Raw genomic sequence first — 14,251 nt, 5'->3', positions numbered from 1 at the left:
ATGGACAAGATCTCAATCCTAATTTTTAGTAAATAGTATTTATTTGACAGAACTTAGCTTCTGGATTTTGATGTAGTTTGCCTGGCCCACCCTCCAGTTGCTTTTCAATTTGGATTCCTACTGATGATCTCCATGTAGCTCCACTCTTATGGGAGAAAATATGTCTGGTCCGTTACAGTGGGGTTTCTCTGGGATGAATTTTGCTTACTTCCCCAGCTTTGCCTTTCCACTTGGATAGCTTTCCAGAGATGGCACAGTCAGCTTGGAGATCACATTCCTATATGGAAACAAATAAAAAATATTTTCCTTTAATTTGCTCATTTTAGGAAATGAGTACATTTTATATATAGCCAAATCCTCTTAGAGAATACTTTTTTCTTCCTGTGAGCAGACATTTGTAAGCATATTAATGCTTATCAACATTTGATCAGCTTCTTTTTGTATTAAAAAATATGCTTTTTTATATTTGTATAAAAAAATACTTTTTAATACAAGAGCACTCTCAAGGCATATTAAGTCTTAATTTCTGTCTGCCAGGGCAGTCTTTGATCTCTGGTTCATTCTCCATTTTTTTTACCCTTTATATTGTGCATCCGTAAGGTCTGTGAAATAAAACTTAAGAGGGGAGTGACGAGTGCTTGGAGAACAAGACCTGATTAGGACCATGAAGATCTCTCCTAGGTGCCAGGACTTCATCACCAAGTTTGTGGAGGACTTTTTGGCTAATTTCTGTGCATTTTGGGATCTTCTGATGCAAGCTGAAGGGAACAGAAAGGCCAACTGCTGCTGCTAAGCCATACGGTGATGTTGGTTACTTTGCAAAGTGCAAAGACCACCCTAAAATATAAAAACACCCATCAGGTGGTGGCCTCGGAGACTTGTTTGTTTAAGGGAGTGAGACTTTTTAACAGGTAGACCTAGTGAAAATTTCAGAAGATGAGGGTGTGTATTGAGGGGAGAGAGGTGGATAACTGAGGGATGGAAAAGGGAGCAACGTGCAATGTATTTTTTCCAGTGCTTTGCATCTTTTTATATGTCTGAATCCTGGACTAACTTGCTGATAGTGGCCTGAAACCTTCTAGGAGAACCAAATTAAGCCAAAAAATCCTTTTGCTGGAGGTGCTGCTAATACAAGCTCGCTACCTGTGGGCTTGTACCTTCAGCAGCAAAGCTTTGCTGCCCGTGTGGATATTGTGCGTGGACCCACCCCGAGTGCTCGGCAAAGTGCTGAATGTCTCCAGGTGCTCGGAAGTCAAGTGCCTCCCTGAGAGACCTGTCTTTGTTCGGGCTTAATAAAAGCATCACGTTTTCAAACGATGTGCTGAATCACTGGGGAATTCTTCGCTTTCGGTCTGGCTTAACTGAGTAGGAAAAGCACGTATGCAAGATAATTTTATAGAGTTTGCTCTAAAAAGCGGTTTTGAAATGGTGTTTTTCAAAGTTTTTTTTTGTTTTGTTTTGGTTTTGGTTTTTTTGGTTTTTTTTTTTTTCCCCCAAAAGCTTCCATGGTGTTCTGCTAAACAAGCTCTTCTGGAGAGAGTTTTCTAAAGCAGGGGAGGAAACACAGTTCTTTAGACTTGTCTTCAGAAATGTAAACAGCCACGGCACTACGGCAGCACTCTGGAACATCGCCTCTGGAAGCAAGAGCGAGCTGGGCTGGCACAAGCAGCTACTTGTACAAGAACAGGAGGTAATTACCACGGAGCGAGTTCACTTCAGACTTCAAACACTGGGGAGTTAATTTGCTCTAACGTGATTGAAAACACAAAACGTTTGTAGATGGGCTGCTCCCGAGATGAAGAATTTCAGCAACTTATTAACGTGCTTAAAAGCCATTTCTTTTAAAACACAGTGTCCCTGTGCAGGTGCAGATTTGCACAGATAATATTTGGATTGTCTTACCCATCAATAATGCTGAGGCTGGCTTTGAGAAGCTGAACAAAAACCCACCTGGAGGTAGCATGAGGACGCTCATTCAGCACCTTGTGGTGCCAATGGTCTGGATCTTCTTGGTGGTTTAGGTTCTGCTACCTGGCCCACCCTAAGCAGCACTTGGGAACCTCTAAAGAAAGGAAAAAAAGGGGGAATAAATCCCTTTAACAAATAATCTCAGGCTGTTTCACTGCTCGGTGTTTTCTCTGGCCAGATATTTTTAGATTCCTGTATGGTTTGTATCTCACTTTTGTTTAAGATTGATCTGAAAAAAAATCATCCTTTTTGAAGTGTATTTTACATACATTATTGCTTTGCAGTGTCTTGTCTTTGGGAATAAAATGGTTCCTTTTAATATGCATATACTACTGTTCAGTGGAGTATTTTTAAAAATCACTATTATATCTGTACCTCCTTCTCAAAGCCTACTGAGGTAAGAGAAATTACATTTTACAATGTCCAAATAAAAAGAAAGACACTTTGTAAAACTTTGTGGAAAGCTGTTTTAACTTAAGGGAATGGTTCAGGAGTTGAAACCCTCGACTCTACCAGGTCCTGGCAATCTGTTGAAGTTTCGCTTGAGCGAGTTGTAACACCGTGTAAAGAAACCATTTAGTGACAGGTATCTTCATATCATACCCTTGGATTCTGTGGCACAAGTCACAGAGCTGATGTCTTTATCATAATATCCCAGATCTGCAATTTTCCTACTGCTCCTCCAGAAATTAAATTGTCTTTACTGTTTCTTGGCGACATGCCTGGCAATGGCAGAGCTCAAATAGCAGATCTGAAGGGAGGATGGGGATGAATGGACTGGCTGATCCAGCAGAAAGTCATGCGTTCCCAACCAGATCTCCTCCCAGGGCTTGAGCATCACTCCCCAGCGACAGCTGTGGGGCACATCTGGCTGCCCCTGCGCTGTGGGCTTGTTACAGTGCCACATGAAGCTGATGGAAATCTGATGTGAAAAACTACCTCATCATTTTTGTTGCAGGAGGCAAAGGGCAGCCTGGCTTTGACCAGCACTGGGGGCAATGTTGGTCTGGTGAGCCAAATCCACGCTGCCAGCACGCCTGGCATCCAACCTCCTGCCAGGTGGGATGCCTTAGAAAATTGCTTTCCTTTCATTTTTAAGAAACGATTCTCTTGAAACTGGGGATAAGGATGCCTGGGCAGTTTGAGGAAGATAAGTAGGACTGCAAATAACAGGGGTGTGTAACTCATTTTCTGTATCTTAATTCCATTATAACACACCCGTAGTCCCAGTCAGATGGTACTGAGACCTTTTAAATGAATTATTTGTCTGCTCTGCCTTACATTTGTGGGGATATTTTAATGCCCAAGAAAGAAAGGACAGCGTGCGGGTATTTGAGGGGCAGTAGAATGGAGGCTGTTAAGATTTGGGTCATCTGGGTGTGTGATGCAAAGCAAGGCTGGCTGTTGGACAGAAATAAAATACTTTATGTAAATCTCGTTGTCATTTTGTCATATTCAGGCAGTGTAGGTCATGAAAGACAGGACCCATTTTGCTGAACTGAATGTCTTTTTCTGAGGGACCAGTTGGCTTTCCAGCTGGGATCTTCTGTCATGTGTTGGCATCCTGTGTGAAATAGTACTTATCTTTTTAGGTGTATCATTTAAAATAAATCTGAAGAGATGCTTATAATAGTCTATTTCTCACAATTTTCAGGTGAAGAAAATGCTGGGGTAGGTAGGTTGTGTGTTTGGTGCTCAGCCAGCCAGGTGGCTGAGCTGGGTGTAGACTGTGATGTTCACATAGATCTGCAGCTCCTAGACTTGCTGCCATCGATTATTGTAGGTGACCTCCCTGAAGTAACATCCTACAGCCTCGAATATTTCATTAAAAGTACAAATCAAGAAATTCTGTCCAGATAGAGTTTTTCTGTAAGTGATGCTGAGCAGAAAAAGCTGTAATTTTAGATAATCTTACAGATTTTATTGTTTGGACAGGAAACACCACCACTTTAGCTTGAACTCCTTTAGTCACAACAAGAATCATTAATATAATTGTTTAAACACAGTTGTGTAGGTGTTAGTCACGGTTATCAATGTGAGTATGGCCCCTAACTTCTCTTCTAACACCTGGAAAAATTTGGTGCAACAGCTGTTTCATCTGGTAGAATGATAAAATACTTTCTTGTAACCTTTAATTCACAGTAGGACTTTTCTAGCTGTCAAGATTAGCTTGACATTTATACAAACATATATCTTCTTATCATACCTCTCTCTAATGCAGTTCCTGTAAACTGTACAAGTATAAAATTAAGTTTTGGTTAAGGCTTAATACATAATGTATATGATCAGAAAAACAGTGGCTAATGGTATGAAATACTTTGAGGCAAGAATGGAAAAAAATATCTCTTAAATGCTTATAAATGGCTGTGGAAAAGTAAGTACTTAGTCCCACCTAATCCATGGTAACTTGCATGAAGGTAACCATGGAAATTTTATATATAAAACTCATCTCCAAAGAGCTCATTTTAACACCGTCTCTTGCTGCAGTCCAGTGCTTAACAGTGCTGTACTGGCACGTGTTGAGGCTTCGGTGCTACGTCTTCCAATTTTCTGTGTTGGGGAAGAAAAACCACCAAGAAAACAAACTCCCAAATGCTCCTTCAGCCCACACTTGGGTTTATGTGATAGTCCAGCAAATTTGGCTGCTGATAAATGAGAATCTTCCCACTGAAATGAAACACAGATGCCGTTCTTCGTACCCGTTTGCATTTTGGGAATGTGACCAGAATCCGTGCTGCTCAGCCGCTTGCCTGCATCACCCTGGGAGGTGGCTGCAGACGCAACGCAAGACCCTGTAGACCTATAATGACTGAAATGATTTTTAAAGCTCAACTACTGAAAGTCAGGAATGCTGAGATTAGCAGGGTGATGCTGAAGGTGTTAAGTCCAGATTGACCTAAATTATTATGTTGACTTAAATGACTCGTGTTTATGTTACTTATATGATTTATTTTTGCTAAAGAAAAGATCTATTTCCTCTGGCGGCAGAACCAGAAGCTAACCTTTTGATTAACCATCTGTTTGGATTCATGTAATTTCCTTTTCCAGATCTGTGACACTTTCAAAAATGCTTGTGCAGGAGACGCAGATGCTTTACAAGGTGCAGTAGGCAAAGCCTGTAGCACTAACAAAAGGCAACTGCACCGATAATTCCCATTTTACACCTGTAGAAACTGAAGCAGGGGGAGGGTTTCCAGATTTTCCTCCTCCTTTCTGCTTTATGCACGCGTTCGCCCTCTCACTGTTTTGCTGCTGCTGTTAGTGATAACCGCCTGGTGGCTTGGCTGAGGATGGGGTGCCTTTCCCAGCGCACACATGGCAGGAAGGGGAGCACACGGGCAACAAACTGCCTTGTAGAGCTCAGGGTGAGGTTGAAATGGGGAGGTCGTGCTAATTAATGGGTTAGGAGGTGGTTTTGGTACTGTGTATAGTGAAGGGATGGGTGGATTTTTGCTGGATTTGCAATGTTCTCTCCTTTCTGGTTGTGTTTCTATACAGCAAATTGCAGCTGGAGTGCTCTTGTGTTAGAGTGTAAACATCACTGGAGCAATCTGGGGATTCATTATGGTGGCTGCTTTAGCTGAGATCCACGTTTTCCTATACGTTCCCTTTCTAGTTACCTGAATGAAGTATAATTGGAGATGATCATAATTTGTGGGCTGAATGGAGGAATTACTGGGCCAAATTCAGGACCTGTGGACTACTGGAGACCTCAGGGTGCTCCTTCTCCACCCTGGTGTCTTCTGCCCAAACGTGCCTTGGTTCTCACTATGGTGATCCCCTCTGCTTTGGGACGTGGGTCTGCAGCGAAGAAGACCCCGGCAGCCAAGGCCTGGTGATCCTGCGGTGTAGGTATGGCATCTGCCAGGAGGGTCCAGCGCTGTGGGATGGGGCAGAGGAGCATCCATCTGGGATGGACAGAGCTCAGCCTCACTGTCCTCATATTTTGGGCGCTGTGTACATGCCCACCTGAAGTGTCTACAGCCCCTGCTTTCTTTCAGATGGCTTTACCCACAAGATGTGCTGCTCTGCGGTAGAGCAAAGCAATTTGGAGGTGGCGTGTTGTACAGGTTTTGAATGGATATTGGAGGTGACACTTCTGAATCCTTCGCTTTGCTGCTAGCTTGTTTGTCAGAAAAGGGTATTTCAAATTCTCCCCTCAAATGGAGACACTGAGGAGTTAGTTCAGGAGATCTGATCGTCGCTGAAGTTTCTACAGTGGAGTGCATCTTTGTACCACCTCCAGTGTAGCTGTTTCTCATTTCCAGCCCCTTTTGGTTAACGATTCAAAGGAATATTGTCTTAAGAAATTGCCAAATGCACTGTGGTTACCAAGTTGCTATTGGAAAAGGAGGAGGAAATTCCCCACTATTGCAAACCAATAAACAGATCGGAGTTGGGAGTAGGAATGTGAAAACAATGTATTTCAGCTGGCTAATGAAGAGAGATGTTGAATCTCAGCAACTGTTTAGATAACTGTCCTTTGATTTGTTTACCATCTGCTCTTAATTCCGAAAAGGAAAGGCAGTGGTTTGGGACTGGTTTGAGGAGCTTCACAGAAAATGGCTTGTTTGCATTGCCACTAGCCACAGGTGGAAATTCTCAGCCAAATCCTCTGTTGCTGGAGCTGGTTCCCCTGGAAGGATCAGAGCAGCAGGGAGCTTGGTCTCTGGATGATGGATGGGAGAAACAGGAACGTTAACGGGTTGGTTTGCCTGTGGGATCTGAAGTTTTGCAAGAGATAAGTTTTGCAGAAAATACATCTCGATGGATTGACTTTAAGCAGTTTATAAACAGTTCCCCCCCTTGTTTTTTTAAATGTTATATTCAGCTTGCGTGGCTGCACTCATCTGCTTCTGAAAAGTGTTTTTCCGTCCCTGCCCATGCCCTCTTTGGATGGCCAACCGCACAGAAAACAAGCGTGATGCTGTATTTTTGAGGTGGCTCTGGAGCATTGGTAGGACATGATAGATGCAAGAGCAGAAGGGTGGGAGGACATATATTAGCACTGACACTTTGCAAGTCTGCATGTGCAGCTGGAATCCCTTTTCTCTAAAATTACTGGAAAATAGGCTTAGAGGAGTGTAGCTGGGTAGTAGGCGACTTCAGGAGCTATTTGAGGCTGCAGTGGAGAAAGGGAAAAGCTGCGGTTAACCCTTATCTGTTCGAGTTGCCTTGCAAAATGATGGTGATTGAATCTGGTCTGGCAGCAGGTGCTAGGAGCTGAGAAGATAAAGCAGTTGTCCTTGCTGTCTCAGTCCTGAACTGCTCGTGTGGCCATCACAGTTGTTTGCAGGAGTGGCAGGGGTGGGATGTCCACCCTCAGCATCCCCTTACTCACCTTCTGCAGTGCTGTCAGTAAAAATAATACATGAAGGGGGGGGGGGGGGGCTGTCGATTTTCAGCTTCCATTGGGAATCAAGTCAGACAAAGCATTCAAACAGCTGAAGTTATAAATATATATAAGATCATGGCATTTTGGATTTTTTTTAATATAAGCATAAATACATGACAAAGAGCTGTAAAGCTTTTAAGTTCACTACAGCTCTTCTGTATAAACACAGGCCCTCTACTCCCAGTAATCCTTTATTTCTAAAGCATTGGTTAAGCATTCAGGCTGATAAGCATGTCGTCTTAAAAGCTTCGACTATATATTCCCAGCTGCCTCTAATGGTCCTCAGCTGTGGTGGTACCTGTGCATTGCCAGCTGCAGTGGCAGCTTGCATGTCCGATGCTTTTGGGTGTGAAATTTCCCTCCCCCCACACTTCCCTTTCCCCCCTGAGGTGGAACAAGAAGAGACATAAGCCATTTCCCATCCTTGGTCCTGACATTGATGAAACCTTCCAGAAATGTTCTTACCACTTTAAGTAATCTGTTTTTTGATGTCAGTTATTTTTTTTGGAGTACCATACTGAAATAATGAAAATAGATAAACATGCATTTAAACCATTTGAACAGCATTGTATTTTAGTGTGCAGTAGCAGAGCAGTGATGAAAGTTTAGAGGTTTTTTTCACTCATTAGTCCTCAAAATTATCTTTTTAATACTGAATTTTCTTCCTGTAGCTATAGCTACATATTCTTATATTATGCATATATAGATTTATGCTATTCCATAATAAATGGAGTTATAACTCCAGTATAATTGTTTTCTTAGTATTAATATGCTTTGTGTTATTTAGTTGTCAGCCAGGGATTACAGTAAACACAGTTCTTCTGTGTTCATATCCAGTCTTGTTTAGCTGAGCTATCTGCGTTGAATGAAAATCTCACGTACAATTATGTAACGAGGGCAGCAAGAGGAGAGCAGTTGTCAAATCTTGAAGTGGCAGTTGTTGCAGGAAGTTGTCTTCATTTCTTTATTACCCTTCATCGTCCCAATATAGTTAATCCTTAAGACATGACACTTAAGCATCAGAGAACATCCTAAAATTATTTCGTTGGCTTTACTTTTAAAGAAACCTATTGAGTCAGCTTCTCAGAAACTTCTGAATTGCTTCTGGATATAGCGAGCTTTGCCACAGTTTGGATTCAGTAAAGATGATGAGATACAAATCTGAAATCACAGGGCTGAGGACACCAATTTGTATTAGAGATGTGTACCCATGCTGGTGCAGAGTGCTTTGCATCTTCAGTTTACACTTATTCCCAAGCTTGACTCAGCATAACCAGGCCCTCATGAAACAATATTTAAGTTCTGATGTCATTGAAATTCCAGATTCACTGAAATAAAGAGAATTAGGATTTTGCAATGTCTAATGCCTCCCCCTGTCATTGTTTTGTCGCCAGGATAATAAAACATCTTTGGTTAAAAATGTAAGACAAGGGTAATTAAGAGCTGGAAGTCCAGACATACGAATTAATAGCAAAGTTGTTGCTGTTGGACTCTAGTACACCTTCTCTGTGTTAATATATTAAGGAAAATTTTTTAACTCTGTAATTTTTTATACAATTTCCTTTATATATTTTATTTATGATATCCCTCTTCATTCATTTTTTTAAAATTACTTCTTGTTGCAGAAGAAAAAAAGGCAAGAACATCTGTCCCAGGCTGCTGGTACTTGTTGTTAAGCACACTTTAATGATGGATAGTAAGAAAGTAAACAGTTTAAAGTACTGTACCATATACTTGTAATCCAGTGCACAGCTGTTCCAGTGATCGTGAAGGGTTGAGGCCACCACAGTGTCTGTGCATCGTTTGGTGCATCAGCGTATTTGTGCTTCACTTCAGGTTTACTTGGACAGCAGCCTGTTTCACGATGGTGCCCATACAAACCCATTTGTCATCATCTAACCATGGTCATTGGCTTTGAGTAGAGAGAAAGAAAGGTAGGAAAGAATTAAAAGTCAGTCTCATGTTCTTAAGATCAACATTGTTCTTTGCAGGAGATCTCAAATTAAGGATTTATTTGTAAATTGTGGTAGGAGCTGGTTTTGTTGGAACAGGGGACGACCTGTGACAGCCTAAATTCCACTTTCAAAGATGCATCTTCTTTCCAGCCTGAGGAATTAGCATTTGCGTAGCTCTTCAAACCAGTTACTCTTCTGCACAACATCATCTCTTCTGGATTACTCAGAGATAACTTCAAGTATAGTCCTTTGGAAACATCCTGCAATTTCAGTCTTTCCAAGGACCTGACATCAAGCAAGCAAATGGTTATCACTTTTTGGCATCAGTCAGATAAAATAGTTTGCAAGTGACAGTAGACACTTTCTAAGTTAACTGTGAAGCTTTGGAAGAAAAGGAACCTGAGCACCACAGGAGTACTGAGCTGTGTAAATGATTATTTATATGTCATTTGGCTTGAAACCAAATTTGCCCTAATGAGAGAAACTGAATATTCTGACAATGTGGATGCCGTTCCAGAAATTAGGGTGTTTGTAGAGTTCACATTCAGCCAGTGAGGGAGGAATAAAGTTGGATCTAATCTATATCAGGAAGTTATTAAAAACTAATACAAAGTGTGCAGTTAATGCCATTAGTGACTTGAGGTTTTGGACCTAAATCTAATGATTCCTTTGGCTAGGAGCAAGCTATAGGTTAATTTGGCAAAATGTAGTGAGTGGGCACCTGGGGTGCTGGGTTGTGTGTAGATAGAAAAACACTTAGAGTTGGGTTTGGGATTTTTGTTTCTCCACTTCAAGCACAGTTCTGCTTTCAGGGTGCAAAACAGGAGTACAGCTTGTGTGTGCTGCAGCAGGGATGGCTGAAGCACCCTTGGAAAGTGTCATCTGCTAAAGAACTTTCATTGCAGGATCCTGCAGCAGGCCTGGTGTTCCTCAGAGCTGGTGATAGTCAAGTTGGGGCAAGGGAGGAATTCTGACTTGTGTGCTTCCCACTGCCTGAAGGCTCCTGGAGTGGTCCAGCTGGGGACCTGTGCCAGAAAAGTGCTGTTACGGCTTCACAGCACTTGTGAAATCTTGAGCTGGTTCAAAATGACAACAATTTGCAGAAATTCCAAGATTGGGAATCTGGGCTTCATGCTGCGATGAGGCAGGTGAACGAAGAAGAACCAGCTATGGTGTAGGAGACCTGGGGCAGGTTGAGCATTCATGGACGTATGAGATTGTTGTGGGTTGCTGCTGAAAGAAGTTTTTTTTTGCTACTTGCTGTTATGTGCATAAATACAGCTTCTCCTTTCTGTTCACTCTTCTCTTCCTTTGTGCCACGTGGAGATAGTTGGGATTTAGGCACCCAACAGCCCTCCATCTCGGCTTGTCCTCCTTACTTGTCTTCCAGTGGGTCAAAACCCAAATTATGTGGCCATGAAACTCAGCTTGACCTCTTCAATCCTTCGGATATCCCCAAGGATGACTGATGGACAGTCTGTCAAGACAGGGAGAGTTGAACAGTGGTCCATAAAATGCTGTTGCTGCTGCTTTGCCCCAGCCTTGGAGCTACTTCTGCCTCTGCTCTCCCCGGATGGCCCCAGCAGCACTGGCTATGAAGCTCAATGTGTAAGCCCAGGTGTTTCCACCTGGAGCTGCCCTAGCCTCAAGTTAGGAAAGGTTTGGCAGGGCTTCTAGCTTGGGCTCTGTGATGTGCCCCTCCTGTCCTACAGGAGTATCTTGGGCTTCGGGAACCGGCAGGTTGATTCAGTGCTCTTGGTCTGTACCAGCAGGAGCAATCTGCAGATGTGACTTTAGCATTAGTGTTGTCTGTTACTGATTGCAAAATGAAAATCCCGATCCATTTCTCCTTCAGATTTTGTAAAAAATGTATTTTATGCTTTCTGCTTTTCAGTTAAAGCCCTGCAGTTTCATCTAGGACGAGTGAGATCCCTGTGAAACCTGGCACACGTTCAAAACCTTGGAAGTACAGAAAGCTGTTCATTAAACTTCCTCCTGGGTAGATAAGACAAGTCGCTTTACTGGAACAAAGTTTACTTTTTTTTTTTTTTTTTTTTTAAAGTCTTAGTTGTGTAAAATTATTCTTTCCAAATACAAGGATTGTTTTTCTGACCTTCTGATTTGCAACAGTTAACTGGCAAACAGATTGAGCTCTCTTGCAAAACGGCTTTTCTCTCTGTGTCTCCCGCAACACTTACTTGGTACTGGGTGTAAGTCAGGCAGCAGTACAGGAAAAAGTAGATAAGAAGGAAAAACAAGCTTTCCAGATGCCATAAGACGTATGTAGGTTCTTAAGCAAAATCAAATTTAAAGGGAACCTGAAAGAGTTACTTTCATGGGGGGGAGTGGAACGTAGTGAGAAGTAGTGTTGCCTGAAACTGCTGCCTGAACGTCCTTACTCTAGGGAGATTAAATATCCCTTTCAAAAATGCAGCATTTACACTGGGCCAACAGTCTTGGAGTTTGGAGGGGTCGCAAAAAAGTATTCGGTGCTGCATGTTACTTGTAAGCAGGCAGAGAAGGAAGATTCTTGCAGGACATTCCCTGCAACCTGCTGTAACGAGGTTGTTCATTTTTATTATTGCTTTGCAGTGTGCCCATTGAATATATAGCAAGTATATATTGTATATATATAGCAAGTATATATATAGCAAGCAATGAGAAACAAGTAAATTATGGATTTTGTCAACATACAATAAACATGAAATCCCTCCAAACTTCTTTCCACTTGCTTTTTATTATAATTTATTAGCTTTGATTACGGAGGCTACGTGGAACAAGCTGTTGCAGTGGAAAGGCAGGAGAGGATGCTCTGGTCACAGCATGAGCCACAGCTGGACAAACCTGGAGCCGGGTTGTCTCCATGTTACAGGTCTGGAGCCCACTCATCAAGTGCAGAGGGCTTTGCTGTTTCTCATCCTGCCTCCACGGACCCTTGTTCATGCATTTTAATATTCAGCCGTTACGGATAAAATATTGATAGCCTCAAGTAAAATGTAACAGGGGAGGTAATGAAAGATGTATGTTTCACTAAATGGTGGCTGCTTCCGAGGGGCCGTGGTGGCTTGGGACATCTTGCAGGGCTGTGTGAGAACTCACGTGCAAAGCGTTTATGCCCTGTGGGTCCGTGGGTGAAGATGCAGTAGAAAGCACATGACTTCGAGGGACTGGAAAATGTGCTAGTAAGCTAAAGGTGAAAGGTTTTGGGTGAGGTCTAGCCCAGATGAAGGATGACAGGAGGCTGTTTCTTCTGGTCACTGGAATGTCTGAAACGGTTTAGTGGATAGATTTGCTCAAAAATGTATTGGCAGTTGATCTTGAGCCTAACCACCATGCTGGGTCTTAGCTTCCTTATACTCTCAGCTGATGAGTAGAATTTCAAAGCAGACGTACGGCTCGAAAGGCTGATGGCTTCAGCAACACACCAGGCTGTCTTGTGTGTGTTTGAACACATTTTCCATGGGATAAAGAGAACTTTTGATATGCTGAATCCGCTATAGCTACTGCAGGATAGTTTAGGTGGAAAGGGTGTCAGCAGGTCATCAGGTCTGGACCTTGCTCAAAGCAGCTTCAGAGGATGTGCTTAACAAGATCGTGGATAACTCATTCCTTGCCCTCAGCTTCAACTGTTTAAAACCAGGGTCCAATCCATCGACTTGTATGGGATATTTCTTCTTTGTGCTTGGCTGGGTTGCAGGGAACAACCCAACTTTGATGCTTTGTTGGAGAGGAAAACCACGGATACACCTCAAGCAAATCACTTCAGACCATTCACTGAAAATTGTCAATAGTTTGAGCAAGAAATGCTGAATACAGGATTTGGGAAGAGCAAAGGACACCAGTCAGTGCAAGCTTTATTGAGAGGGCTTGGAGTTTTTAATGTTGGGAATTTCTAAGTGCATATTCCTAGTAGTTAAAAGGCTTTCTGATGAAAGGGGGAAATATCCTGGGCTGTTGATATATGTAATCTGTGGGTACTTACTTCTTTTATCTGTCCTTCAGATCTCTTTATATCTTCAACTGAAAGCTTGTGCATAATAGCGCTTGTAAAGTGTCTTTTATTAGTGCCTCAAGGTATTGTATTTTGGAAAGAAAAGCCAAGATCCAGGTCCTTTAGCTCCTTACTGTGATTTATAGACTCTGAGTAGAGGTCTGCAGACAGGCTGTGTAGCAATGGCCTGGGAAAGCTTAGCAAAGGCTTCCTATGGTTAAGGACAAGGAAGTGTGTGGGACATGGGAGAGCTTGGAGGATGGAGCAATTCTGCCAGGGAACAACCTCTGGAAGATCTTTGGTACTCTAAATGAGGCACATGTTTCTGTCTGTCTCTCAAACCCAACTTCTTCTGCTAGTGTGGGCTCAAGTCATCTGACGACCCTGGGATGGCATCACCCCACTACTTGAGCAAGTGTGTTGCAGTCAGGGAGTAACTTGGGGGCTGCCTGCAGGTTTTACCATCTCTGGAAAAGGAGAGGTTGTTAATAGTATCTGGTGTGGTCACCTGCAGGAGAGGCTGTAGGATTTCCCTCAGTTCGGTTGTGTTGGAAGTAGTGGGTTGAGCTCCCATGTTCAGGAGTTTTTCACGCACACGGACATCGCAGCACTGTTGCCAAAGGAGGCTGCACTGTGGAGTCACGTGCGGTTGGTGGTCCACCATCACTCAGATCTTCTCCGAAGTACAGTTTCCTCTGCTCTTAAGTGAGAATGTAAGAATAGCACTGATGGATCTGCACCCTGTTTCTAAAAGTGGTGCCTCCAGAAGGATGTCAGAACTGGGCAGACCCTGTATGACACTCTTCCACCTCTCCAGCCTCTGATCTTTCAACATCTCCAGGACTTTCCTAGCCAGAGATGACATTCATCTTACTAGTAACCGTCACGGGTGTCTGCTCTATGACACAGCCAGTCTTTCCTTGAGCTCACGCAGATGTTTGA

At 42.8% G+C, this 14,251-nt stretch overlaps 1 protein-coding gene across 9 annotated transcripts in view; it reads left to right on the top strand.

The window, feature by feature from the left end:
• NCOA1 (nuclear receptor coactivator 1) overlaps nucleotides 1-14,251 on the top strand; it is a 179,430-nt gene that overhangs the window by 34,791 nt on the left and 130,388 nt on the right. Inside the window, exon 1 of one of the 9 annotated variants that reach the window (XM_027785554.2) lies at nucleotides 1,534-1,690. The exons of the other annotated variants lie outside the window; for them this stretch is intronic. The gene's annotated coding sequence lies outside the window, so the exon portion shown is untranslated. Of the gene's footprint in view, nucleotides 1-1,533; nucleotides 1,691-14,251 lie in introns of those variants that run through there. 9 annotated transcript variants of the gene reach the window in all.

This window comes from Falco peregrinus, chromosome 7 (genome assembly GCF_023634155.1).
Source record: "Falco peregrinus isolate bFalPer1 chromosome 7, bFalPer1.pri, whole genome shotgun sequence".
In the NCBI taxonomy this organism is placed as follows: Eukaryota; Metazoa; Chordata; class Aves; order Falconiformes; family Falconidae; genus Falco; species Falco peregrinus.
Note: the sequence above shows the minus strand (reverse complement) of the source record. Positions and strands in the feature narration are given on the sequence as shown.